This window comes from Lemur catta, chromosome 18 (genome assembly GCF_020740605.2).
Source record: "Lemur catta isolate mLemCat1 chromosome 18, mLemCat1.pri, whole genome shotgun sequence".
Lineage (NCBI taxonomy): Eukaryota > Metazoa > Chordata > Mammalia > Primates > Lemuridae > Lemur > Lemur catta.
Window position 1 is genome coordinate 33,722,323 of NC_059145.1, and position 26,759 is coordinate 33,749,081.

General features: G+C 41.1%; 1 protein-coding gene and 1 non-coding gene across 2 annotated transcripts in view; one reads left to right on the forward strand and one right to left on the reverse strand.

The window, feature by feature from the left end:
* The window catches only part of ERC2 (ELKS/RAB6-interacting/CAST family member 2), a 421,277-nt gene that overhangs the window by 212,177 nt on the left and 182,341 nt on the right, over positions 1 to 26,759 (forward strand). The gene's annotated exons all lie outside the window — the stretch shown is intronic.
* Positions 23,125 to 23,188, reverse strand: LOC123623679. Its single transcript, XR_006729969.1, has one exon. It is a non-coding gene; the product is annotated as a U7 small nuclear RNA (small nuclear RNA).

Here is a 26,759-nt window from a genome sequence, read left to right on the forward strand (position 1 = left end):
ATGTTAGTATCAATGCTGTCTAAACAATTATCACCGGGAACACACCTGTTGTTGAACATGTTGGTTTTATTACTCATTACAGTGAGTGAGAACATGCACTATGGGGAACCTCAGTAATAGGGTGTTAGAAAAAAGCCTGTTTTAGGATTTTGGTTTGGGTTGGGTGATTCAGTAAAGGGACTAAGGAAGTGGAGTTTTGCTATATAGATTGGAAAGTAGTCCCAATTCTGTGATTATCTCAATAAATGTTATCTGTAATGACAGAGTAGAGCAAAGAAAAAATTGTCATTGGTAAATAAGCAGTCATTTATTTTAGCCAAGTGTGGAGGATATTTGGTATTTTTTTGGTGGTGCAGTGATATTGCCGGTGCTTAGGCAAAATTATGATGTGGCCTTGTTTTGTCTCACTTTATCGTGGTCTCAGAGTAACCTTGTCTAAAGTTGGTGTTCTGTGTAATTTTTTATGTCCAACTGCCCATTAACATGGCCTAGTTTGAGTGCCAAGCCAGCTTTGGGATGTCAGATGAAGCTTTTTTTTTTCTTAGTGGTATGCTGATAGCTTAAGGGTTCCTTTTGGAGCAATTAACAAGTGGGAAAAAAGGATGGAGCGAGCATGCAGAAAGAGGGGACCAAATCTTCAGAGATTTTACTAGAGAACCTAGCCAGGGAGTAGAACCCTGAAGTGGGGGCAGGGGAATGTGAGAAGAACTGGGTATTTGAGAAAGGGCTTGCCCAGGGGACATGGACCAGGCCATTAAGGGATGGACAGGGAGAAGTGAGAGTGGAGGAAGCAGGTCCGCTCTGACCAGAGGCCAAGAAAAGATTTGGTGATGATAGGAAATACATACTCAGTGAGAGAGTTAACCCTCTGGGTGGCCATGTAAATCTCCTAGCATGTGCCTGGGTCATAGCAGGTGTTCAAAGTCCCTCTTGTTTTTTTGTGGGGGTTGGGCAGAGACAGAGTCTCACTCTGTTGCCCCAGTTAGAGTGTAGTGGTGTCATCATAGCTCACAGCAACCTCTAACTCCTGGGCTCAAGCCATCCTCCTGCCTCAGCCTCCCAAGTAGCTGGAACTACAGGCCCGTGCCATGACGCCCAGCAAATTTTTCTATTTTTTTTTTTTTTTTTTTCTTGTAGAAATGGGATCTTGCTCTTGGTCAGGCTGGTCCCAAACTCTTGAGCTTAGGTGATCCTCCGGCCTCGACTACCTCTGATTTTTATTAGAGTCTCTGGGGATCTTGCAGGGGGAAGAAAGTAGAAGAGAATGATGTGCAATGGGGTTTTCCACAATGGTTTGTATGTAGAATACATGTGCATTTGGTTTGTAACCTTGGGTATACCTGCATATTAAAACCCGTGTGTGTGTGTGTGTGTGTGTGTGTGTGTGTGTGTGTGTGTGTGTGTTTTAGAAAGCCTTGACCCACATGGTCCAGTCTCTACATGGTGTCTCCGTCCAGCAACCACAACAATAATTTCAATGTAGCTCCAAGTTCTGTAGTTAAATTTCTCAAATGCTACTAAGAAGGATAAATAGACTATGGCAGTATTTCCTTACTATGATAAACAAGTACACTCCTCACCTGCTCTGGTTCCTCTTACCCTGCCATCCATCCTATTCCCATTGCCGTACAAATCTCCTCAGCCCACCTAAGCTGTAAGTTGAAGAACTTCTGGCATTTTTATCTTTCCTGTTTCCTCTTTGTTCCTGATTTGGACATTTGGGTGTTTGTGTGTATGTGATAAATAATGCTGCTGTAGGCATCCTTTTCATGTAATCACTAAGGCCCTTGTGTATATAATTCACTGGGTAAATTACTAGCAGGGGATTGGTGGGCCATCAATTAAAATTTTGCCACATTCCCATATAAATGACTTGTGCCAGTTCAGACATCCACCCACAGAGTGTGAGAGGGCTTGCTTTCCCACACTCCAGCCAGCCTTGGCTATGCTAAACTTGAGCATTTTTGCTGATCTGAATCTAAAAATATGATGAGCAACTCTTTGTGGATATATCTACATAGTAAATCCAATTGACACATTGTGAACAGACAAAAACTTTACAATCTGTATATCACTTTCCATCCTTCATATTTCAAGTTGCTACAGATATCTCTTTACATATTATTGCCTTGAAATTATCTAAGAATATAAAACAGAATGGTGTAGGTGAATTAACATGTATATTTGGCAATTTTAAACTTGCAGGGATGACATTTTGTAGAATACATTTTTAAAATGTATTTAATGGAGAGAAAATACTGCAAGTGATTTTTAGCATAGAAATGATCACTCAAGGAGGAAGGACTCTCAGGTGAAGTGTTGGCTCTCTGCGTATCACCAGGGCTACAAAGAGATGCCAAAGAGAGCTGCAGTAGCTCAGGTGCGGGTGCCAAGCAGCAGCAGGTTGAGGAAATGGGGAGATTGACATAAATTGCAAGGCTCACATGTCAGCAGAAACAGTGTGGTTATCCTGCTCTGTCAACTATTGGTTGCCATTTTTTTTCTATTTTTCTTTGGTAGCCCTTGAGTTTGTTGTCCTTTTATCACTCTGTCCCCTGTCCATTTGACAACATGGCCTCCACTTTCTGGCATGTGTCGCCTTCAATTTATGTGCACTGGTTTTTAGGAAAATGTTTTTCCCTCTTGGAGGCATAATTCGATCGGTATGGTGTGAAATGGGGACAGTGGTTAACAGGGGTCCCACCACAACGCCGACAAGCCTGACCTTCCCAGGAAAGGAATCTCCTCAAATGGGATCATTCAGACTGACCTACTTGGATGCTCTATTTCTGGTTTTCAAAATCTTCATTTTAGGCATGAAAATTCCTTTGGAAAAATGAAATGTGAAGAGGATAAGGACAGTTCAGATTCCAGAGGCCCATTTATCAACAGACACGGTTGACTGCCTTGTTTGGGAGGAAACCAGTTAAATCCCTCTCTCTGAGCTGGGTCTGTGGTGGCCCTGTGTCTGTCCTCCTTTCTCTTGCATCTAGGAGATGGCTGCTCCGTGGGAAGATATGAGGAAGAGGAGAAGTATGATGACCTCAATCAGAAGCCAATTTGTTCTGGGAACTGGTTGTTCCTAAGGTGGAGAAAAGATTTGGGCATTGCCTAAAATTTGGCTAGGCTTGTGGGAGTCCATCTAGAGGTCTCCTTTTTCGCATTTGACATGTCGTGGCCAGGGGGGCTTTTGTGTGTTTATGTGAACTGTAGAAATGATATGACTGTGATACATTGTGCATCTAGCTGTAGCAGCTGCATTCACTCATCCATCCATCCATTCATTCAATATTTGTTGAGCATTTACCATGAGTGAGGGGTAGAGAATTCGTTGCTGAAAAAGATCAACATGGTGACTGTCTTCTGACCTTTCTAGGGGGAAGCCCACAACTAGATAAGTAGTTAAAAGTGTAGGATGATGGTTCAGGAAGAAGGACAGAGCATTATAGACAAAGCTTATTTTAAGCAGTTGGGCAAAGCCTCTGTAACCAAGTGATGTTGCAATTGATAACTGAAAGAGGAAAGTAGCAGTTGGCCAATGGATGATGGGCAGGACAGGAGGTAGTGGTGATGGTATTGTTGTTGGTGCGTGTGTGTGTCTGTGGTGTTCCACTCAGAAGGGCATCATCTGCAAAAAATCAGAGAAAGAAATTATTTGTATGGGAAACTAAGAGGAATGTAGTATGGCTGAACTAAAAGGACTCGGGTACCTGGGTTCAACTCTATGTTGTGGGCATTACTCACAAGTATGTAAACAAAGGATATAATCTGTGACCATAGCTGCTCTGTCCTTCCAACCAGGATACCTTTTTGCATTATTTGCCCTTCTCAGCACCCTCAATGGTTTTTAGCATCTTGAGTCCAATGATGGGTTGCTAGCAACATTGTATTTGATGACTAAAAACATTTTATTACACTCTTGATAGTACATGATGGTAAAATAATATCTCTTATTACACCAATGAGTGAATTATCTGCATCATCGTAACTTCTTGTGTCCTTAATTTTTATTTTTTAATTAGAAGATGATAGAGTTTCTCATTGTACTGTTGTGTAGATTGTTTCAGGAATTTTGAAATGCTTCTTAGATTTTGTGCAGAAATGACAAGATGTTCCTATGGAGGTAGGGAGTATGCCTTGGAATTGAACGTGGGTTTGGGTAAGTCCATAACCTGTATGGCCTTGGTTTTCTCTTCTATAGGAGGTTGCAAAGCAACTGTGCAAGATTCTCTGTAAAGCACCTGTGAATATTCTTCAGGGCATGCTACATAAATAAAATCAATAAACAGCAGTTACTAATGTTTTTTTCCATGAGCTGATAACTTTTGCAGACTCTGAAATAACATCCCTTAACTTGTATAACCAAAGCCAACAGAATAACATTGTTTGAATCCAGTTCCCAGTTTTGCAGAAGTGGGTGGCTTCTGCATTATTGACACTTGCTTGCTAATGCTTAGTCACTGCCTAATTTAGCCTGACAAAAAGCAGAGGGGAAAAAAAGAGAATCTTAGTAACAGCTGCCAGATCATCAAATTAAATTATGAATTTTGAAATTCTTTACTTCACTCTGTGATTCTAACAGATGTCTGTTTATATGTTTGATTTCTATCAGGCTGCTTCATCTATCATAGCATTAGAATATTACATATATTTAATTTATAAATATATGCACATATAGTAAGAGTGCATACTCAATTTGATGAGAGTACCTGTTTAAAATACTTGGAGCCCACTGAGGTAATAGATATTCATCTTTGTTTCCTCTTAGTATCAGAACTTCGTTTCTATCGTTGGTGGAGGGAGTTCTCTGCCTTAAGAGTAGGAAGGAGAACTTGACTCCCCCCAAAGTGGGTGGGAAATACCACTTCTTACTTTCCAAGTTCTCATGCAACTGTCCTCTCAGCAGGTGACATTGGCTCTGCCAATCAGATACACTACCCCATGAATTTGAATAGCAGCTAGTGATACTGGTGAAGTCTGAAGCACACAGGCCCTATGGGCAATTGCAGTGGAGCCTGAGGCATTGTCCAGTGTCAGTGTCTGGTGATGGCTGGGATAGGCGTGCCAGCTGCAGGGGTGGTGCTGAGTGAGGAAGCAGTTCTGTGGTGTGTTTGGGGTCATGATTCTAGCTGGGAGGGATCTCAGCCTGGTTCTCTATCCCTCCCAGTGATCCTCTGAACTGCCCTATAACCTTTCAATGCATTTCTGGTTGAGTCACCAATTTTTGGCTTGCAGCCAAAATCCTGGAGGATCCATATAGTAGGCTGTGTTTCCAAAACCATTTGTCCATGTAAGCTGTTTGTCATAGAGCATTTTGTGGAATTAGAATGGTGGAAAATCTTTTCTGAAATGCAGAATAGCATGATATAACAGAGCCTGGGGATAGTGCAGACTTACAAGGTTTGGAAATGACCACAGTTAGAAAGTCCCTGTGTGTGCTGCTGGTCTTATCTGCATAAGCCCCCTTAATCACAGTTTAAGATGTTATAGGGAATAAACAGCAGGTAGTTACTGGCCCTGTGAATAGAGGCCAGACCCAGTGTTGTTCATCGTCCCCTCCAGAGGGGTCTGCTTTTGTTTGTTGTAAATAATCATTATGGACAACCAATTTTTTAATGCTCTTATCACATGCAAGGCACCTTCCATAATTTTCCTTTTAATCCTCATAACAGCCATGTGTGGACAATGTTATCCTTACTTTACAATGGCCAAAACGGAGACCCAGCAAGATGAAAAAACGTTGCCTGAGATTATCAGCGGTGAAGCTGTGATTTGAACCTGGAGCTTATAGCCTTTGGCCTCTAAGCCATTGAAGCAATAATATCCCTGAAGTGAGGGAGCAAAAAGTCTCTTACCTCCCTGGGTTTCAAGGCATCATGCCTTTCCTGGTGGGTTCTCTGAGCCCAGTACTCTTTCCCGCTGTTCTTTGCCTCACTTGAGCCTTCTCGTCCTTCAAGTCTCAGCCTAAAGTCACTTCTGTAAAGAGGCAGTTTCTGACCTCTCAGCACCCTGTGTTTATATCAGGGCAGTCTTCACGGTTTGTAATGGCATCTGCACTTGTGTGGTTATTTGGTTTACATTTGTATCCCCCTTGGGGCTGGAACCATTGGGACCCATGTGCATGTCTCAGGGTGCATGTGTGCTTTGTTCACCACTGCACACCCAGTCCCCGCTAGCACAGTGCCTGCCCTCAGACATTCCCCAGATGTCTATTTAATAAATTCTTGAATGGCTCCATCACTTGCAAGAGGTTAGGTCCTTGTTTCTCAATCTTTTTTTTCATTATTGTCCCACCTAAGAAGAAAAACTATATTAAATTTAAATTCTTCCTAATGAGAGAAATTAAATACTGACAATAAGATTTTATGGAGTTAGGGGTTAGCTTTGGAGGGCCAACCATTATAATATCTATGTTGTTTCATGCCCCAAGAACCAGTTTTTGCCCTTTAGTGGTTATATCTCCCGTCTTGAGACTGTATGGGTTAAGCTTTCAGTTTCTCCGTTTCAACTTCTGTATAATGGAACTAAGAACATCTAATTTGTAGGGTTGCTATAAAGATTAAAGTGTCAGTATATGTAATGGTCTTGTCATATTGTAGATGCTCAAACATGTACACAGGGTGTCCTGTAGTAAATGTTAGTTGGATATCAGGGATGAGTGCAGTTCGTCAAATAATTTTCATGTTGATGTTAGTTTTTATAACATGCAAACCTGAAAGATGAGACATAAACAAAAATAACATTTACTGAAAAGGCACAGAGGTTTATCCAAGAGTTCTACATTTAATGGAGATTTTAGGCTTTGACAGTTTACTTGGCTTAATTTAGTTTTGAGTCTTCAGTTGTGGAATTTTCTAAGGAATGTCCAATAGGGTAACTTAAGCACAAAGTAAAAGCCGACACCTACAGTGTGGATGCATTATATTCATTTTAGAGCATAAATGTAGTATTTAGTACAAAGAACACCTATGCAGATTCCCTCAAGAATATGCCATCAGGCAATAATTAAATTATGTAAAAGCAGTTTGTCCCTATTATATATGCATTCTCCAGGCTTAAAAACAGATTTTGAGTCATAAGTATTAAACTGTGCCATTTTTGGCATGTTCCCTTTTTTTCAATTAGATAGGCTCAACAAATCGTTTTTCCCAAGGATAATAACTTTTATTAAAGGAAACACAAATGCACATCTCCATAGCAACTGAATAGAGTCCCTTGCCAAGTTCTCTTCTTATATGTCTGATTTATCAGCCTCCAGGTAGTTCACTCTTGCACAAAAGAGAACTATTGTCAGTTAATTAGGAGGAAGAAATAGGACCAGAATTTTACTTGCAATTTAATGTACTACAATATATGTTTATATATGTCCCACTAATGATGTTGGGAAAATGTCTGTTGATTGTAAAAGTACTTTTAAGGTTTGTGCTTGGGATTTGTTTGTGTCTACAGCATATATATTTATGCTGTAGTATGTTGTCAAGGGTGAAGTAAGAGGGGAAATACGCTCCCTTCAACTGCACAGAGCAATGCTCCTCCACCTGAAGGGGCTGACATGCCATGATTTTATGAAAATTTCATTTGTATTTTTTATGGTCAACTTGCTTGAGAATTCTCTGAAGCCTGTACCTGGTGCTTATGTATAGGTTAAAAATGAGGAGGATGATATTTGGCTTACTGACACCATTTGTTATGGTGAAGAGTCAGCTTTGGGGCAAGACCCAATGATCTTCCTTCTGAGTCTCTTTGAAAGAGGAACAAGATATAGGTTATTTGTCCACTTACTTAGTGAATATATCCTGTGTACTGGCTATGTCCTGCACACCCTGCTAGGCATTGGAAAATAGAGCGATGAAGTGACAGAAGTGGTCTATGCTGTCATGGAACTTACAGTCTAAAAGGCAAAGTGGACAGCTGAAAAGAAATTTCCAGAATAAGGAATGTGACTGAAGGAGAAGTTCAATGTATATTAGGAGACCACAACCATCTGAGAGATGGAGCAAGGCATCTTGGAGACCTGAGCAGAAACTGAAAGGTAGAGAGGAGAGAAGCAAATAGGTGGGAGGCAGAGCAGGGGTGAAGATTTGAGACGGGGAAGAGTACTAATGATACTCTCGAGGAGCTGAAATCAGTGAGGCTCTGAAGCTAGCGAGAGAGGGAGGGAAGTGATGTGAAAGGAGGCTGGACAGGATGGCAGAGGCCTCCATTGCTGCCTTGAGATGGCTGGATTTGATCCATTAGGCACTGAGCCTTTGAAAGGTTTAAGCAGAGGAGAGGAGTGATCAGATTGGACTACCTGGCTGGACTGTAGAAACTGGATGGACGGCAAAAATGGACTCTCAGGCTCAACTTCATCACCAGGCACCTCATTTTCTGAGCCTGAGTTCCTAAGGGGCTTGGCACCCAAGGCTGTGGCCATCCTTCAATTTCCCAGCCTGCCTATTCCACCCCCTGCTCCTGGCCTGGTTGTAATGTCAGTATCAGAGAACCCAGTACTGTATTCAGCATCTAAGCTCTTAGCTTTATCTAATAGTTGGGCCCTCTGACCGTAAAGTAGTTCCCATCCCAGTGCCACTAACCAGGTACTTTCTTTCCTGCTGGAGAGCTTTAAATCTGCCCTTTGCTTGTTTCTTTTGTTTTTCTTTTTCTAAAAATTATTTTTTCTATAAAAGGGTCTTGCTCTGTCATCCAGGCTGGACTACAATGGCATGATCATACCTCACTGCAACCTCAAACTCCTGGGCTCAAGTGATCCTCTTGCCTCAGCCTTTCAAGTACCTGGGACTACAGATGTGAGCCACCATGCCTGGATAATTTTTAAAAATCTTTTTGTAGAAATGGGGTCTTGCTGTGTTGCCCAGGCTGGTATCAAATTCCCGGCCTCAAGAGATCCTCTGGCCTTTGCCCCCAAATGCTGGGATTACAGGTGTGAGCCACCACACCTGGCCCTTATTTTTAAATATTTGTTCAGAATCTCTATGAATTTTAGAATCACCATCTTTTTAATCAGAAAGAACCAACTTAATATACCTAGCAATAGTTAATGGTCCATTTGTGGCAGTCCCTATGACATCTTTATGATATGGTAGGATGAATCATGGAAATTTTATTCTGCCAAAGCTTATGTTCCAGAAGAGATTGATTGGAAAATCTGGTTGAAGATGCATCAGTTTATTCCTACATTGTCTGGATCTGATAAACCCTTCATGCATTTTGGGGATCAAATTACCACAAATGACTTTGCTGTATTGCCAGCTAGTTTGCACGCTGCAAAATGGAAGCAGTTTACACTTAGTAAAAATGCCATCTATGAGACAGTAAGACATAATTACATGTGCAAGCCCTTCTTGATCTCCATTTATTCTAGCGGCAGCTCACAGCAATTGGAGAATTGAGTCTTCTATACTGCCACAGTATACAAACTCTGCAAGTATAACCTCCAAACTCCAATGCTTAACCACGTATTTTTTTCTTCCCTGTAAATAAATATTCATTGTGCCAGGGGCTCTTCTAGACCCTGATGATATCATGGTGGATGAGACAGATAAGGTCCTTAATCTCATGGTGCAGAGGTTGGAATGTATCCTTTTGTTTGTTCTTTACCAAATAATTTAACACCATATAAAATATTTTTAAAAACTTTTTTCTTCTTGAGAAAAGTTATCTTCTTTCAGCCCTATGTTCATGTTTCTAAATGATAATAAAAAGTAATCATGACATTTAAGGTCCTTTAAGCCCATGAGATGGAATATTTTAGTACTATTACTTATAATGTTTTCGAGGAATAGTTAATGGGAAATACCTCCCTATATAGTGCTAAACGAAAAAGGCAGAATATAAGCTTTATATATCATATGATCCCAGTTTTAGTTTGTCAATAATTATAGAAATATAAACAGATCTATAAAGAGTTAGAAAAATAAATACATAGGTAAGAGATTGAGTAGAAGTACATGAAAATGTCAGTAGTTAGGATGTGTGGGTAGAGGCATGGTGATTACTTTTTTTTCCTATATATGTGTTTTTTCTATTATCAAAAGTAATCAGATTACTTCTATAATCAGGGAAAATGTTATTAAAAATAATCCTTAGTCTTGAATTGAAATAGATACTATCATAAAGATGCCCACCCCAAACATAGAGTTTTTTTTATAACAGAGAGAGCAGCAATTAATGATAGTACTCTTATCTCCTATTTCTCATATCCTAAATGCTTTACCTCTCTCCTTCAAGCCAGTCTTCATTTTGCTTATCTCCACCCTGTTATTCTAATTATTAATTAACTTATTATTTGTGTATGGGGGAAATTATTATATTTTGGTGATAGGCTGACGTCTATAGCTGTGTCACATATATATAAATCCCAGCCTAGGCAAGAACTTAAATATGTTAGAAGTGGTGAAATTAGTAAAGATATATATAACGTGAAAGTCCAGTTGGTATATCTGTGGATGCACTGTTCACAAGTGGGAGGAGGAGGACTGCTAGGGAGATCTTCTGGAATATCATTCAGTGAAAAGTTAGGACCTCAAGAGGATTTCTCATCTGTGTGTGTGTGTGTGTTTTACAAGGTCCACATATACATATCTGCTACAGGTATTTTTTTGTGCCCAGCAAATCATATACAGTACATTTTATGTGTACATAGTACTCCTTTTTTTCCAAATGAATGTAGCTGTTCTGATGGTTACAAAATTAATTACTTCATAGTCATAGTTATCAATCTATCTTAAAAGTACAGTGCTATCTTGTGTTCCTTCACAGCAATGCTACAATGATAACACACCTAAGCATTTCTTGGATGTTTAGTATGTGTTAGAACTATGCTAAGTTCTTCATATTGTCAACTGAAGAAATGACAAGGTTCATAAATTTGGAAAGGAGAGCTTTATTTCTAACAAAGAGTTGCAGCCTGTAGGTGGCCGTTCTGACAGGCTGGGACGCAGAGCCTCTGGCCAGAAGCTGGAAACACATACTTTAGGGAAGCAGTAAAGGAACAGGAATTTATGATGAGTGAGAGTGGCCGAATCTACATATTTAATAAGCTACAGGAAGAGTCATCAACATGCATGAAAGGAGAAAAATTCACATGTGCAATTGAGCTTCATGTCCATGTCCCTTTTGGGGGGGGGTCCATGTGTAGAAAATGGCGGCCTTAGCATAATCCCAGAGTGGAGTTTTTGGCCCTCTGGCATCAAAAGGTGAAGCAGAGGACACAAAAACCCTTACTGCACATCTTCCCTAGACTGGTTAGAATCACTCCATGGTGGTGGTCTCTTTTTTTTTTTTTTTTTTTTTGAGACAGTCTCACTCTGTTGCCCGAGCTAGAGTGAGTGCCGTGGCGTCAGCCTAGCTCACAGCAACCTCAGACTCCTGGGCTTAAGCAATCCCACTGCCTCAGCCTCCCGAGTAGCTGAGACTACAGGCATGCACCACCATGCCCGGCTAATTTTTTCCTATATATTTTTAGTTGGCCAGATAATTTCTTTCTATTTTTAGTAGAGACGGGGTCTTGCTCTTGCTCAGGCTGGTCTCGAACTCCTGAGCTCAAACAATCCACCCGCCTTGGCCTCCCAAGTGCTAGGATTACAGGCGTGAGCCACCGCACCCCACCGGTGGTGGTCTCTTATCAGCAAAGAATGCTGGTCAGCTGTAGTGCCAAAACCTCAAAAAAGGAGGAGGAGATCACGAGATTTCTGTTTAACTCTTAGGGAAGAAAGCCTGATGGCTGTTAGCAAAGGAGGGGGGGATGATGAGGCGTGTCTGACCTCGCATCCCATAATGGCCAGGAACTCAGTTTTAAGGTTTCTCTGGAATCTCCTTGGTCAAGTGGGGGTCTGTTCAGTTGGCAGGGGGGCTTAGGCTTTTATTTAAATTCATAGTATATTGACTTACAAAATGTTGTTTTGTCCTTGGAAAGGTGTTTTCATCCTTGGAAAACTGGGAACTACTGGTTGAGAACGTCTAGTATAAATGTTAAGACCTCAAAGCTTTGGAGACTATGTAGTGTCATGGTTAAGAACATGAATCGTAGTGTCAGAGAAACCTGAGCTCAATCCCTGGCTTTGGCTTCTTTATGGCTGTGTGACTTTGAGAAAGTTACTTAACGTTCCCTGACCCCTGTGCCCATTTGTAAAACAAATTATTTTTATGAGAACAGGCAATATTCCTAGCAGTGCCTAAGTAGGGAGAGCTCATCAATGATACCTAGTCCATAGTGAACTCAGAGTCACAGGTTAACATGAAAGAAGAGCAGTGAGTAGCAGTTGCTGGAAGAAGCCCCATGTGTGATTTTTGTAGTGTTGACTCTTACGGCCAGAAAAAAAGAGAGAAAACTTGTCTGAGACTTAAAAATTTTAAGGCTTGTCCTAGATAAAATTTGACAAGAAAACAGATAAAATGTAAGAGATCAATTGAATAGAGTTAGGCAAAGAACTTGGAGTGCTACCATCTCTATTAGCAGCTATTGATTCTCCATACCCGTGGAATTTGCTGGCCAGTGGTCTCTAGGACACAAGTAGATTTGTTTGCTTAAGTGGGTGTTCCCTCTGCCTTTTCGTCTGTTGCATCTGGCCTTGTGACCTGATGGTAGTTTTGGTGGCCATGCCCACAACTGGCAAGGCGGTTGTTATTTTAATGCCTTTAAATAGTCTGTCTGAACCACAGCCCTTGGATACCAAGAATCAACATTATAAAAGATAATGGGCCCTAATGATGTGGGTTGTTAGGTGGTTAGCTGAGTTATGGAGGGTCTTGTTTTGGAGCAAGGGTTTGGACAGACATTAATCAGATGCTGGAGTAATTGGGGTCCTGCTCAGAATGCAATGTACTCCAGTAACCCAAATTGTAAAAGGATACTCCCCTTTCTAAGAGAGCACCCTGGACTTGGGGACAAAAATTTGCAGATGGGCTTAATGAGGAAAATTTCCATAGCAATTATAAGTATTGTCATACACAATTATGGAACATAGGCTTCTGCTTGCTCTGATCAAGCATTTGGTTGTCTGTGGCCTGAAAAATAAAATCAGATGAAACCTGGTTACCATATTGCTTGCTAATTTCCTTTATGAAGGAGATGTTGATGCCTGGGTGGCAGATAGTAAGGGTTGGGTCTGCTTTTTGTCCAAAGAAGAGGAGATTCTACATGAGGCAAGCAGTTACATTAGGAGAGGGCAGAGTTTTATGGAGTGTTAAAAGAGTTTATGTGAAAATACTTTTGAAGAAATAGAATTCAAAGACAACTTAAATCCAGCTTTGTGGCTTCATAATGAGACACACACACACATACATACACACACCCCATTCTTCAAAAATAAAAAAACTTTCTTGCTGAGTATGAGTGGCTCTGTTGGGGGCAAGGTCAGATTTTATTGATGTGACTGTGAAGATTTTCCAAAGTTTTCAAAATACGCATCTAATTAAATGTATATGTCATGTTGAAAACTTCAGGGGAACTAGTTTACAAATGTTTGTGAGTCTCTTAATAAAAATGAGGCTTTACATAGAGTTAGCAGAACAAAAGTGAAATTAAATCATCCAGTAGCATCCAGTCTACAAATCTTTTTTGAACACCTGCATTGTGTTGGGAAATGGGGTATTCTGGTGGGAACAAGACATACAACCCCTGCCCTCAAAGAATTTAGAGCAACCTGATTAGTACACTCAGGGTTGTATTGTGAATGTTTCCCCAAGGCAATAAAATTTATCTCCCACCAGGTCCTCGGCATAAGTTTCCTGAGGTTAGTCTGTGAGCTTCTTTTGAGAGAGCATTCAGTTAGCACTTTCCAAGTACCTTCCTTCTGCACTCACATGATCCTCCTAAATCCATTGTAAATGAGTATTATAATTTCTATTCCCAAGATTTCAATTTGACCTTTGTATTTTCTGTTTTTAATATGCTTCTTTTCTAGAGAATAGTCACTAAATAATTGGGACAATTCTGGGTGTACTCAACCCCTGATCTGTCGTAAATACAATTTGGATAGCGGAATGTGCCTTTTCGTCATATCTGGAACATTTCAGTTGGTACTTTATTTATTAAGTCATTTAAAAAGTTTGATGCAGAGTTTAATGAAATTCCTATAAAATTATACACAATTAGCGAGTATACCATAACTTGATAATTGGGATTTTCTCAAGTAAGAACTAATTCTTCCATTTGTCCTAATTAGGATGAGTAAGACTTAATTGTACCCCTTTTGAGCCAGAGGTCAAAAACTACAAAAGTAGCCAGAAAAATTCAGTCTCCTCCAGCTTCCACAAATAGCTCTTAGAGTTCCTTTAAGGTCAGAGGCTGTCAGGCCACTGACCATCTCTCAGGCACTTAATGACAGTTTAATCAAATCAAGAAGGAGAAACTGTGTGATCCCATTCTTGATGGTCTTTGATAAGCTGGTAATGGGCAGAAATGTTTCCCTAAGAAGTTTATGTTTCAGCTGCACAAAGAATCTTCTGTACTGTCTTTTAGGAAATACGAGCCCAGATACAATACCAACTTGTCTTTGCCCAAGAGCTTTCTTAGCTTGAAGGCCCAAGATTCTTTGTACCTAAGACGTGTAATTTCAATGATAGTAGTTGTGGAATGCATTTTAATTTTTCTAAAACAGTTAATAGCTTTCCTGTTAAGAGTTTCAGCTTATTGTTTCCATCATCTCACATAGTTACCATTTTTTTTTTTTTTTTTGGAGACAGAGTCTTGCTCTGTTGCCCGGGCTGGAGTGCCGTGGCTTCAGCCTAGCTCACAGCAACCTCAAACTCTTGGGCTCAAGCAATCCTCCTGCCTCAGCCTCCCGAGTAGCTGGAACTACAGGCATGTGCCACCATGCCTGGCTAACTTTTTCTATATATATTTTTAGTTGTTTGGCTAATTTCTTTCTATTTTTAGTAGAGATGAGGTCTCGCTCTTGCTCAGGCTGGTCTCGAGCTCCTGAGCTCAAACAATCTGCCTGCCTCGGCCTCCCAGAGTGCTAGGATTACAGGTGTGAGCCATCGTGCCCGGCCAGTTACCACTTTTTAAATATGTGGTAAGAACACTTAAGATCTACTTTCTTAGCAGATTTCACATATATAATACATTATTATTAACTGTAGTCACCATACTGTACAGTAGATCTCCAGGACTTAATCATCTTACAGCTGAAAGTTTGTACCCTTCTACTCGCTTCCTGTGAGCTCATCTTCTTTAGGTTTTGTATATAAGTGATATCATGCAGTATTTAATCTTTCTGAGTCTGGCTTATTTCACTTAGCGTAATGTCTTCTATGTTCATCTGTTAATATGTTGTCTCAAATGACAGGATTTCCTTGATTGTGGTAATCATTTCACAGTACATATATATACCAAATTATCATATTGTACATCTTAAATATATACAACTACTTTTGTCAGTTACACTTCAGTAAAACTGGGAGTAAAAAAATGAACAAAAACAAAAAGCTTGAGTTTAGAGATGCTCAGAATTTTCTATTATGGTTGCCAACTGTCCTTTGCTCTAGATTGCAGTGCAATTGCATACAAGTTACTCATGTAGGAAATTTCTAGAGACTTTGTACAAATACAAAATCATTATAATCAGATTTTGGTATTTTAATTTACCTTTGTAGCTATTTATAAGGGTGTATAATGTGTTTTGGATAACTAAGAGAAACAGTTTTTCATCTTCAACATGAGTAATTTTTATGCCCTGCTAAAATGCACTGCAACTTATGGATAAGGTAACTTGAGGCTTTCAAAACCCAAATGGAGTTTTCACCTGAGAACCTTCTTAGTTACAAGTGGTTATCAGGGCAAGTGACTGCAGACTTTGGATACTGCAGCCAGCTAAAACCTTGTGCTCCACTTAGATGGCCTATGGTATGCTGCCTAATGGTGGAGTATAATGATGGCCAAACCAACAGTCTGATGGCAGTTTTGATCCAGGCAGAAGAAGAAGTTATGTTTTTGCAATTTGACTCTGAGTTAATGACAGCATTTGCTTCTCAAGTGGCTAAGCAGGTTAACAAAACATCCTTTCTGAAAGTGATCCAGAAAACAGGCTTCCAGAAGCAAGGAGGAATTTTCTAGAAACACAGTAAGACTTTGTGCTCCCAGTGTGATACAGAAGAAATTGTTCCATGGGAACTAATTTATTGTGAATAAGGGCATATTCTTGACCTTTTATTCTTTGCTGATAGCAAAATGTATGTGTCTGATAGGTACTATCTTAGCGTTTTCTTAAAGAACTTGCTTAACAGTCTGGGTTTCTGCTGGACGTGTAGCCTGTTGCACCCACCCGCTGAAGCAAATGGCGCCAGTCAGCCCTTCCCCTGTGGTGGGGCTGCATATGTATGAACAGGGGATCATGGAGTGGTGGAATGAATACTTTGTTAGACATGTATTTCAATGACATTTTTAGAATTGCTTCAAGTTCTCTTTTACTAATTCTACTCCTAGTCCCTTAGAAAGGAAAACAAAATTAAGGAAAAAAGGCTTGGGCCATGCTGACTTCTCATACTCCTGGGATAAAGTTTTACTTTACATATAATTCTCCCAGGAAGAGTGGGCTGACCCTAAAATGACTCCCATGTTTTACAGGTAAAAAAAGATTACATATGAGCATTTTTATATAGTTCCACCAAATAATAAACTTGCATGAGATAAGACTATAGAGGGCATGGAAGGGACACAGAGGAAGTGATAATTCTCTTTGCTTGGTACAAGGTAGGTGGTTTGTTGACCTTCATTATTGAGAAATTCAGCAAAGGCTTCATCAGGAGAACTGAGTCAGATGGTAGTAAAGGTGGGGTGAGCAGAGAAGGGAAAACTAGGCAGAAGGACTGCAGGAAGTTTAGGTGGGGAGGAATGAGGCAGCGAGATGAGTGATGGGAACTCCGACAAGTTCCGTGCACCATCTGGGGGTTGCTGAGCAGGGTGCGGTAACATGAGGAAGGCACTTACCAGAGTGCCTGGTGCACATTAAGTGTCTATTAAACGGTAGCTTAAAAATAAAGGGAGCTTCCCGTGGTGTGCTGGTAAACGTTTAACAACTGGCTCTTACAAGGGATGGAGGGGCAATACCTGATTTGTAGCATTGGCAGATTTCTGTGGTGTAATTACTCCCACCATGCCCGATTTCAAGCTACCAACATGATGTCTTTGAATGCAGAGTTGGGAATATCAGCTCCCTGGTTGGTACAACCTGGTTCCCGCAACCACTGACTGCTTCCCTCTTGCGTGTAGTGCTTGAGGTCTTTGCAATCCCTCATTTATATCTGCAAGTATTCTCCTCAAGTCACGTTGGACTAAGTAGCAGAAAGTTAGCTCAGTTACTAAAAGACAAATGGTGTTAATGTGAGGAATATTATTGGAAATAATTACTAGGCTCTGGGATATGAATTTTGCTTGAGGGAATTTCTAGATTCACATCCTTGGCCAGGAGCCACTTGAAGTTTTAGACACAAGGATGGGAATGCTTTTTGATTCACAGTTGGGTGAGGGTGGTCCTGGTGGGAGGAGCTGACTAATGTGAGTAACTTGTTAGAGCTTGGAGGAAAGATATTTTTGTTAGTAAAAAGACACTGGGTAGTTTTTTTTTTTTTTTTTTTGCCCTCCTGAGTGTTTGAGTAGGCAGAGTGTGTGGGAAAGAAGTTAAGAGCAAAGTCCTAGATGCTGTGTGATGGAAGAGAGTGGAAAATGAGGACAGAGCAGTCATTAAACCTGCTCTGTGTGGGGGTTTTGTGGGGAAGAGTCATGCAGTGATGATGAGGAAGCCCCCTGTTTATAGCTGCTCACTTAATCTGCTGGCCCAGGTGCGGGGCGATACACACAATGACCTTGAGAGATAGGTATTCAGTCCACTCCGTTGCTCAAGTTGGAAACTTAGGAATTGTCTTTAATTGTTCCTCACAGCCACTACATCCTATTTATAACAAAGTCCTAATGGCAATACTTCCAGTTATATTTCAAAGCCATTTCCCTCCTCTCCACCTCCCCTGCTCTTGTGTAGACCACCGTCATCGTGTACTTCTTACCTGGTGCCCCTGAGTTCACTGTTCCTCCTTCATCCATTCTCCACATGGTAGCGAGAGTTTTATGCTCTTAAATTTGTAGGGTGTATCATGCTGTTCTTCTACTTGAACACCTTCAGTGGCTCTCTGTTGCCTTTAGAATGAAATCCAAATTCCTCATGATCTAGCTCTTCCTTACTGCACCCGTTTTCTCAGCTCTAGCACACTTACCTGTCAGATTTTCAGACACCCAGTCTCTCTCTTTTACCTTCGTCTAAAATTCAATTCCCTTTGCTTACCCATGTCCGTTGGGTTATTTCTCATCTTGAGGTCTCCATTTAAGTGCTGTCTGTTAAGAGAAGTTTTCTCGGATCTTGTAACCCAAGTAGGTCCTTCCCCTTCCCTGGTATTCTCTGCCTCAGCACTCCCTTGGTTGGCTTCATAGCGTTTCCTATTTGACTTTGTAAATTTGCTTCCTTGTTTTCAGCTGCTTTGCCCAACAGACCATGGGTAGGTACCATGTCTCTCTTGTTTACCATGGTTTCTTTAGTCCCTGGCACAGTGCCTGTCATAGAGTAGATGCTCACCTGTTGAATGAATAAAGAAACTGAGCCATAGTCCAAGGTCACCTGGGCATTATGTTGTTTCCTCTTGTGCCTAGTGAGCATCTAAGCCCATTCTCATTCCACCTCCCACTCCGACCTTCTGTTGTACAGTGGGCTGATTGGGTTAAGACCAACATGTTTTAAATGAAATAGATTAGAATGGAATGGAGTGGAGTAAAACAGGAATCTCATATGTAGTAAGTGGAGGAATTGTTTCATGAAGCTTCAGTTTCTGTTAAATACATGTTGTACAGACTGCTGTTGCCACAGGTTTTTTCCTCTCTCTTTCACAACTTCTGCATCACTGGACTACATTTCCCAGATGCCCTTGCATGTGTCCATGTGACTATAGTCTGACTAATATTAAGCATGCTAAGTTTAACAACTGATATCTCTGACATTTCACTTTGACACTTTTTGTTTTATTTTTATTGTGAAGGTACATCCTCAGTCTTACAAACACGTTTTGGTTTGTGACTATCGTTCAAATTTTTTTTTTTTAGAGTGATTTTTGTGAAACCATGGATAAGTCAAAAATTTGTGTCATTTTCAAATATGAGTTCCATTGTGGAACCAATACAGTGCAGACAGCTGAAAATATCAATGAGGTGTTTGGGAAGGATGTGGCTAATGAATGCACAGTACCTCAGTGGTTTGAGAAGTTCCATTCTGGTGATTTTAATGTTGAAAATGAGCCATGTGGGTGACCTGAGACAAAGGTGGATAATGATGAGCTGAAAGGTATAGTGGAAGCGAATCCATCTCAACCTAAGCATGAATTAGCAGCAAGGTTTGACGTTACTATGCCAATAATATTGGACCACTTGAAACAAATTGACAAGGTAAAGAAGCTGCATAGATGGGTTCCGCATGAATTAAATGAGTGTCAGAAGAGAAATCATCTTGAAGCTTGCCTTTCTTTGTTGTCACAACACAAAGGTGAACCATTTCTACACCATATTGTTACATGTGATTAAAAACGGATTCTTTTGACAATCGCAAGCATTCGGCACAATGGTTGGATAAAGATGAAGTGCCGAAACTTAGTCCAAAACTGAATATTCATCAAAAAAAGCTACTAGTATCTTGTTTGGTGGTCCAGCGCTGGTTATTAACCCATTACAGCTTCATGAAACCTGGTCATTCTATTACAGTGGATGTCTCCTGCAGCCAATTGGATGAAATGATGAGGATGCTTGCGATTAAACAGCCAAGACTTGTCAATAGAGACAGGCCAATCCTCTTGCAAAACAGTGCTTGACCATACGTTGCACAAACAATGCTGATCAAACTACAGAGGGTGAACTTGGAAACCCTCTGTCATCGACCATATTCGCCAGACCTTGCACAAACTGACTACCACTCCTTCCAGGCTTTAGACTGCTTCTTGCAAGGAAAAATATTCAGTTCTCAACAAGCTGTGGAAAATGCCTTTCATGATTTCATTGCCACTCACTCTCCAGGCTTCTTTGCTGCTGGCATAATCAAGCTACTGTTAAGCTGGCAAAACTGTTTCTATAGTTTAGGCACAAACTTTGATTAATTATATTGCTTCTTGTTTGAGATATAATAAGTTACACTTTTGATTCCAAATCAGACATTTCATATTTAATTACCTAGTAGAATATGAACAATAGTGAATATCCTGCTTCCAGGCCTCATATATAAAAACCTTGACTCAACCTCTCCCTCAAGTTGTTTGCTATAGTAGTAAGCCTATTCTAAGATGCATTACATAAAATTGTGACCAAAAAGTGTGGAAGCCTTTGTATTATCACATTTAATTTTTATAACCCTGTGAAGCAAGTTAGTTGCCCAAGGTCACATAGCTAGAAATTAGTGGAGTCAGGATTTAAATCCAGGCCACTGGGGCTGCAGAGCCTGGACTTCCTGTCATGACATTTTGCCGTTCTCATGATGATGCCTGTGTCTCAGGCATGTGCACAGCTTTTCTCACACCTGAGGTGGCTGGAGCTCCATTCCCAGTTATTTTTCATTATTTTGAATAAGTTTTTATAAATATGGTCTCCACAGACACTGTGAAAATACTATTGTGAAATATGACTCTGAAGGCTTCAAAGTGTCATATTGGGGATTAGCAGTGTTATTCTGGGGGATTCTAATGTGAGTCTGGCTGCCAAAAATCCCTTCCACTGTTTTGGAAAGGACAGAGGGGGGTATAGTTCCATTTATAGGGGCATAAGGGTAATTTCTAACATATGGCTCATGATTTACTATCTTGAAGAAACATTTATCTGTGGCTCAGTAGCTAGGCCTCATCAAGCCAAAGATGATGAAAGTGTTTATGAGGAATGGACTTGCCAGTTCAATTATTATTTCAAGGGAATGGCTAACAGGAAAATTATACCACTGTAGTTGTTAGAAGCTTAACTCTAGTAGTGTCTTTGTGGACAGCGTGATTGTTTTTAGAGCAGTTTATTCAGTTTTCCTTATATCTTCCCAATAACTCATCTCAAGAAGTTTTGGAATTTGATATGTTTAAGGAAAAAAAAAAAAAAAGAAAGAAAGAAAGTGATCTGTCCTTTGCTCGGTGGTGAGTTTTAGAAACTGCCTGTCAATGCAGTTGTCTGGATTTGATGGAAGAGGGGCTGTATTTTTCATATACTTTAAATTTACCTACGCTGGTGCTTTTCCTGTCAAAATTGAAAGGATATAGTGGGTATTATCTCACACGTTTTGTTAACATCTCTGTGAGGAGGGAGTGGGGGACGGTATTCTTGCTTTGCCTATAGAGCGTGTGGCTTTTACCTTCTGTTGTGTTGTGTAGTTGATGAACCACCTCCATCCTCTGCCCCCACCCAAGCCACCATCTTCCCTGGTGCAGTGGCTCACTGGGGTGGGGGTGGGGCCATGCAGTGGATGCAGCCCTCCCCATGCACAGGCGATGGTAGCGTGGATTGTCTGTCAAAGATTTAGAACAATAGTATGCTGACTAAAAATCAGTGTGCATGTATTATCACAGTGCTCTGGTGTTTCTAAACAATGCCAGTGATAAAACACTCCCACCCCTGGGGCTGTCCACTTCCACTGTGCCCTGGGCCCCCTTTGCCCACCTCTGGGCTGCCCTGATGGTCAGGTTTATACAAAGGATCCAGTTGTTAGGACTTAATGGTTAGTGCAAACAGTAGACTTCCTCACAACAGGTATAGTATTGTCTTATTTTAATTAAAGAGAACACATACCCATACACATACAAACACACACCCTCATGCATACTCATAATAGTTCCACCTTATCCATGGTTTTGCTTTCTGTGGCCAACCTTGGGCCGAAAATATTAAACGGACAGTTCTAGAAATAAGCAATTCATAAATTTAAAATTGCTTGCTGTTCTGAGTAGTGTGATAAGATCTCAAGCCATCTCACTCCGTCCCTCCAGGGATGTGAATGATCCCTCTGCCCGGTGCCTCCATGCCCATGCTACCCTACCCCACCCAGGAGTCACTTAGCAGCCATCTTGGTGATCAAATGGACTGTCTGGTGTCTCAGTGCTTGTGTTCAAGTAACCCTTATTTTACTTAATAATGGCCCTACAGTGCAAGAGTAGTGATGCTGGCATATTGTTATAATTATTCTATTTTAATTTATAAATTAAACTTTATCATAGGTATGTATACATGGGAAAAAACGAAGTGTATATAGGGATCAGTGCTATCCATGGTTTCAGGCATCCACTAGGGGCCTTAGAACATATCCCCCTTCTGATAAAGGGCACCTACGCACGTTCATGGGGAAAAAAATTCAGAAGCATGCCTGTGTAGACTGTTGATGCCAGTTTTCTCTGATAGTGGCATTACAGCTAAATTTCAATTTTTTTTTTTTTTAAGCATTACAGTCATGTGGCACATAATGGCATTTCGGTCAATGATGGACTGTATGTACGAAAATGGTCCCATAAGATTATAATGGAGCTGAAAAATTCCTATTGCCTAGTGACATCATCACTAGCTGTCGTTATGTCATGGCACAATTACTTTATGTTTTATAAATTTAGTGTAGTTTCAGTGTACAGTGTTTGTAAAGTCTACAGTAGCATACAGTCATGTCCTAGCCTTCACATTCACTCACCACTCACTGCCTCACCCAGAGCAACTTCCAGTCCCGCAAGCTCCATTCATGGTGAGTGCCCTGTATAGGTGTACCATTTCTTATGTTTTATACATATTTTTACTGTACTTTTTCTATGTTTAGATGCACAAATACCACTGTGTTACAGTGGCCTACAGTATTCAGTGTATTCACATGCTGTACAGGTTTGAGGCCTAGGAGCCACAGGCTGTACCATATAGTGTAGGTGTGTAGTGGGCTGTACCATCTGGGTTTGTGTAAGTATACTCTGTGTTATTCACATAACGACAGAATCACCTAACACTGCACGTTTCTCAGAACATATCCCCATTATTAAGCAATGCATGGCTATATGTTAAAAAAAAAAAAAAAAAAAGGAGAAACCTCACTACATTTTTGGTAATGATCATGTGGCTCTTACAATTAGCATTTAAAAAATTTTTTTGGGGGGGGTGTCTTCTGGTGAGGACCAGAAAACCTGCTAGACAAATTCTAAAAGAACTTTAATACTATAATTAGCATTTTTTAAAATAACTGTATGCCCCCTCCACCAGTAGCTGCTTACAAACAATAGTTCTGTAGCCACAGTTTTCAGTGGGACAAGTGGGGGCCTGAGTCAGGTGCCAGGGCCCCCTCTGCTCCAAGTGGGGTGACCTCAGGCAACTTCCTACATCCCCAGATTTGCATTTTAACATGGAAATAAGCCAGTTACCTTGTGAGGCTTAGAAAATACAATAGTGTGGTCAATATTTGGCATGGGGCCTGACCGATGGGAAGGGTTCGGTAAACAGCAGCTGTATTGTTTGTCTGCACCCCTCAGTGTGGCTGCCCATTCCTCACGTCTCTCTGCTCTCTGTGCTCACAGCCTCGCTTCAGTGTGGGCCTCCATTTCCTCAGTTATTGAAATAGCTCCCGATGACCTGCCTTCCTCAACTTCCCCGGCCCCCAGGTTGCTGCCTCACTCATTTTCCCTGAGCGTATTTCTGATCTGGGGATTCCCAAGGCCCACAACTAAGCCTGAGCCACTGGGGCTGGCATTTAAGACCAATGTGAATTGAATGCCCCTTTACCCTACGTTTTCCCCTCTGCCAGCCACGTCCAACTACTAGTTTATCATGCCGATCTGGAAATTGGGCTAAACAACCTTACTCATATTCCTCCAGGGCTGTTGTGAGGGGTCAGATGAGTTAACGTCTGTGAAAGTGCTACCAACTGCAGAGTGTAGCATCAGTATAGTCGTGTGCTGCCTCCACCAGTGCTGTGTGTTAGCTTCCCAGGGCTGCGTAACGAAGTCCCACAACCCTGGTGGCTTAACACTACAGGCATTTCTTCTCTCACAGTTCAGGAGGGCAGGAGTGCGAAATCAAGGTGTTGGCAGGGCCATGCTCCCTCCGGAGGCTCTAGGGGAGAATCCATTCCTGGCCCCTTCCAGCTTCTGGTGGCTGTTGGCATTCCTTGGTGCTCCCTGGCTGGTGGCTACACTCCTTCCGGTCTTGGCCTCTGTCCCCATCGTAGCCTTTTCCTCTGCTGTTCTGGCTGTGGCTGCGTCACTGCAGTCTCTGCCTCCACCGTCACATGGCCTCGTGCTCTGTGTCTGTGTGTTCCCTCCTCTGTCTCAAACCTCCCTCTGCCTTTCTCTTATAAGCACATTGGGCATCGCTGGATTTGGGCCCAGCTGGGTAATCTAGGATTATCTCATCTTGAGATCCTCAATTTAATTATGTCTGCAGAGACCTTTTTTTTTCCCCCAAATAAAGTCACATTCACAGGTTCTGGGTGGACATATATTTTTGGGGTGGGGTGTGGAGTGGGCACTATTCAACGCAGTACACACTTTTTCTGAATGTCATTCTTTCACCCTTCAAAAAAATCTTTATATGAGTGCCTGCTGTATGCTGGGCACTGGATACAGCAGTGGGCAGTGATCAAAATAGACGCTTTATTTGCCTTTAGGGGCCTTGTGGCTTGGTGGAAAATATAGACACCAAAGGAACGAACAATTTGACCAGAAATGATGGGTACCTTATTGGCTGATCTTCCTAAGCTAATTAACCTCCTTAGTCTCAGTTTATTGGTCTGGGGATAAAGGTGGTAGCCTTGCCTAATTCACACAAAAAACTATAGACTATAAACTAGGACTATAGGCATAGACATGTTCTTAACTTGGCTGTCTTATTGTCATGCTTTTGTTCATGCTGTCCCTGTGAGCCTCAAAGTTTGGGCTGTGAAGTTTGGCTCCTGGATTCAAACTAGTCACAAGATTCTGAGATCTTAAACAAGTGACTTAACCTCTCTAAGCCTTAGTTTCCCCAGCTGCAAAAGCAGGATAACAATAATACTTGCCTCATTGGGTTTTTGTCACAATGAAAATGAGCTCATGCGTTGGCAGTTTAAAAAAAACACTGTGTAAATTCTTCTTACAAAATTAATTTATGTTCGTTTTGGGCAATTTAGAAAGTACAGATTTATAAGAAGGGAACATGAATATTACTTATAATTGCCTATAACTAATTTCTGGTAGCATTTTGAGATGTGTATATATATATATATATCTTATATATATATAAGATGTATATATGTATATACATATATGTATATATATGTGTGTATATATATATACACACACATCTTATTTATATATATATATATATATATATATATATATATATATATATATATGTATTTTTTTTTTTCCTTAGGGGATAGAGTACAGTGTCCTAATAATAGCTCACTGCAGCCTCAACCTCCTGAGCTCAAGTTATCCTCCTACCTTAGCCTCTGAAGCAGCTGGGACTACAGGTGCATGCCACCACCCTTAGCTAATTTTATTTTTTTAGAGATTGCGTCTTGCTGTGTTGTCCTGGTTGGTCTCAAACTCCCGGCCTCAAGCAATCCTCTTGCCTTGGCCCACAAAAGTGCTGGGATTACAAGGCATGAGCTACCACACCTGGCTGGATATATGTTCTTTTTTTTTTTTTTTTTTTCCTGAGACAGAGTCTCACTCTGTTGCCCAGACTAGAGTGCCATGGTGTCAAGCTCACAGCAACCTCAAACTCCTGGGCTTAAGCAATCCTTCTGCCTCAGCCTCCCGAGGAGCTGGGACTACCGACATGTGCCACATGTCCAGCTAATTGTTTTTTATATATGTTTTTAGCTGTCCAGATCATTCCTTTCTATTTTTAGTAGAGACGGGGCCTCGCTCTTGCTCAGGCTGGTCTCGAACTCCTGACCTCGGGCGATCCTCCTGCCTCGGCCTCCCAGAGTGCTGGGATTACAGGTGTGAGCCACTGAACCCAGCCCTGGATATATATTCTTTTAGTCAGTTTAAAAATATATTCTATTCCTTCAGAGTAGAGGAGGAAAAGAGGAAAAAAATATATTCTATAATTTTTTTATTAAAACAAAGAGTACACATTGTTTTCTACACTGCCGTTTTAAGCTATTGTGAACATTTCCCTGCCTTACTGAATTATCTTTCCTAACATTATTAGTATAGGCTGCCAATCCATCATATGCTAGTGTTGCAAAGTAATAAAAAATTATACACAAAGAAGAATCAAAATGGAGTAGGAAGTTTTATAGGTGGGGGCAGCTCAAAGAATTCCTCTGCCTTTGGGACCCTTTCCATTGGGACGGTTACTGGCCTTAGTGGTACTACTTAGAGAGGGAGCCTTATGGCTCAGCTTTACTCCAGGTTAAGACTCTGTTACCCCTCTCATTGAAGGGAGTTCACCTGGTTCAGGTAATGCAGCATCAAGTCCATCTTGTTGTGATTCTCTCTGCTGCCTGGGTCCCAACCTGAGCTCCATGAAGGGAAGGTATAGAAGGGACATCCTGGGGAAGGGGGAACCTGGAGTCTGGGTAGGAAGAGTATGGAGGGGTGAGTGTGTGACTGCAGTTGGGGGAACATTGGGGCAGTTATGGGAGGAGATGAGATGGGAGGGTGATATGCAATGTCATTCTAGGAAATGGTTTCTGCCTTGGGTTTGAGACAATGTTGCCACCTTATTTTATCTGCCTGCCCACCTGTCTATCCATCCATTTATCCATCTGTCCCTCATCTGAGTACTTAGGCAAGTCACT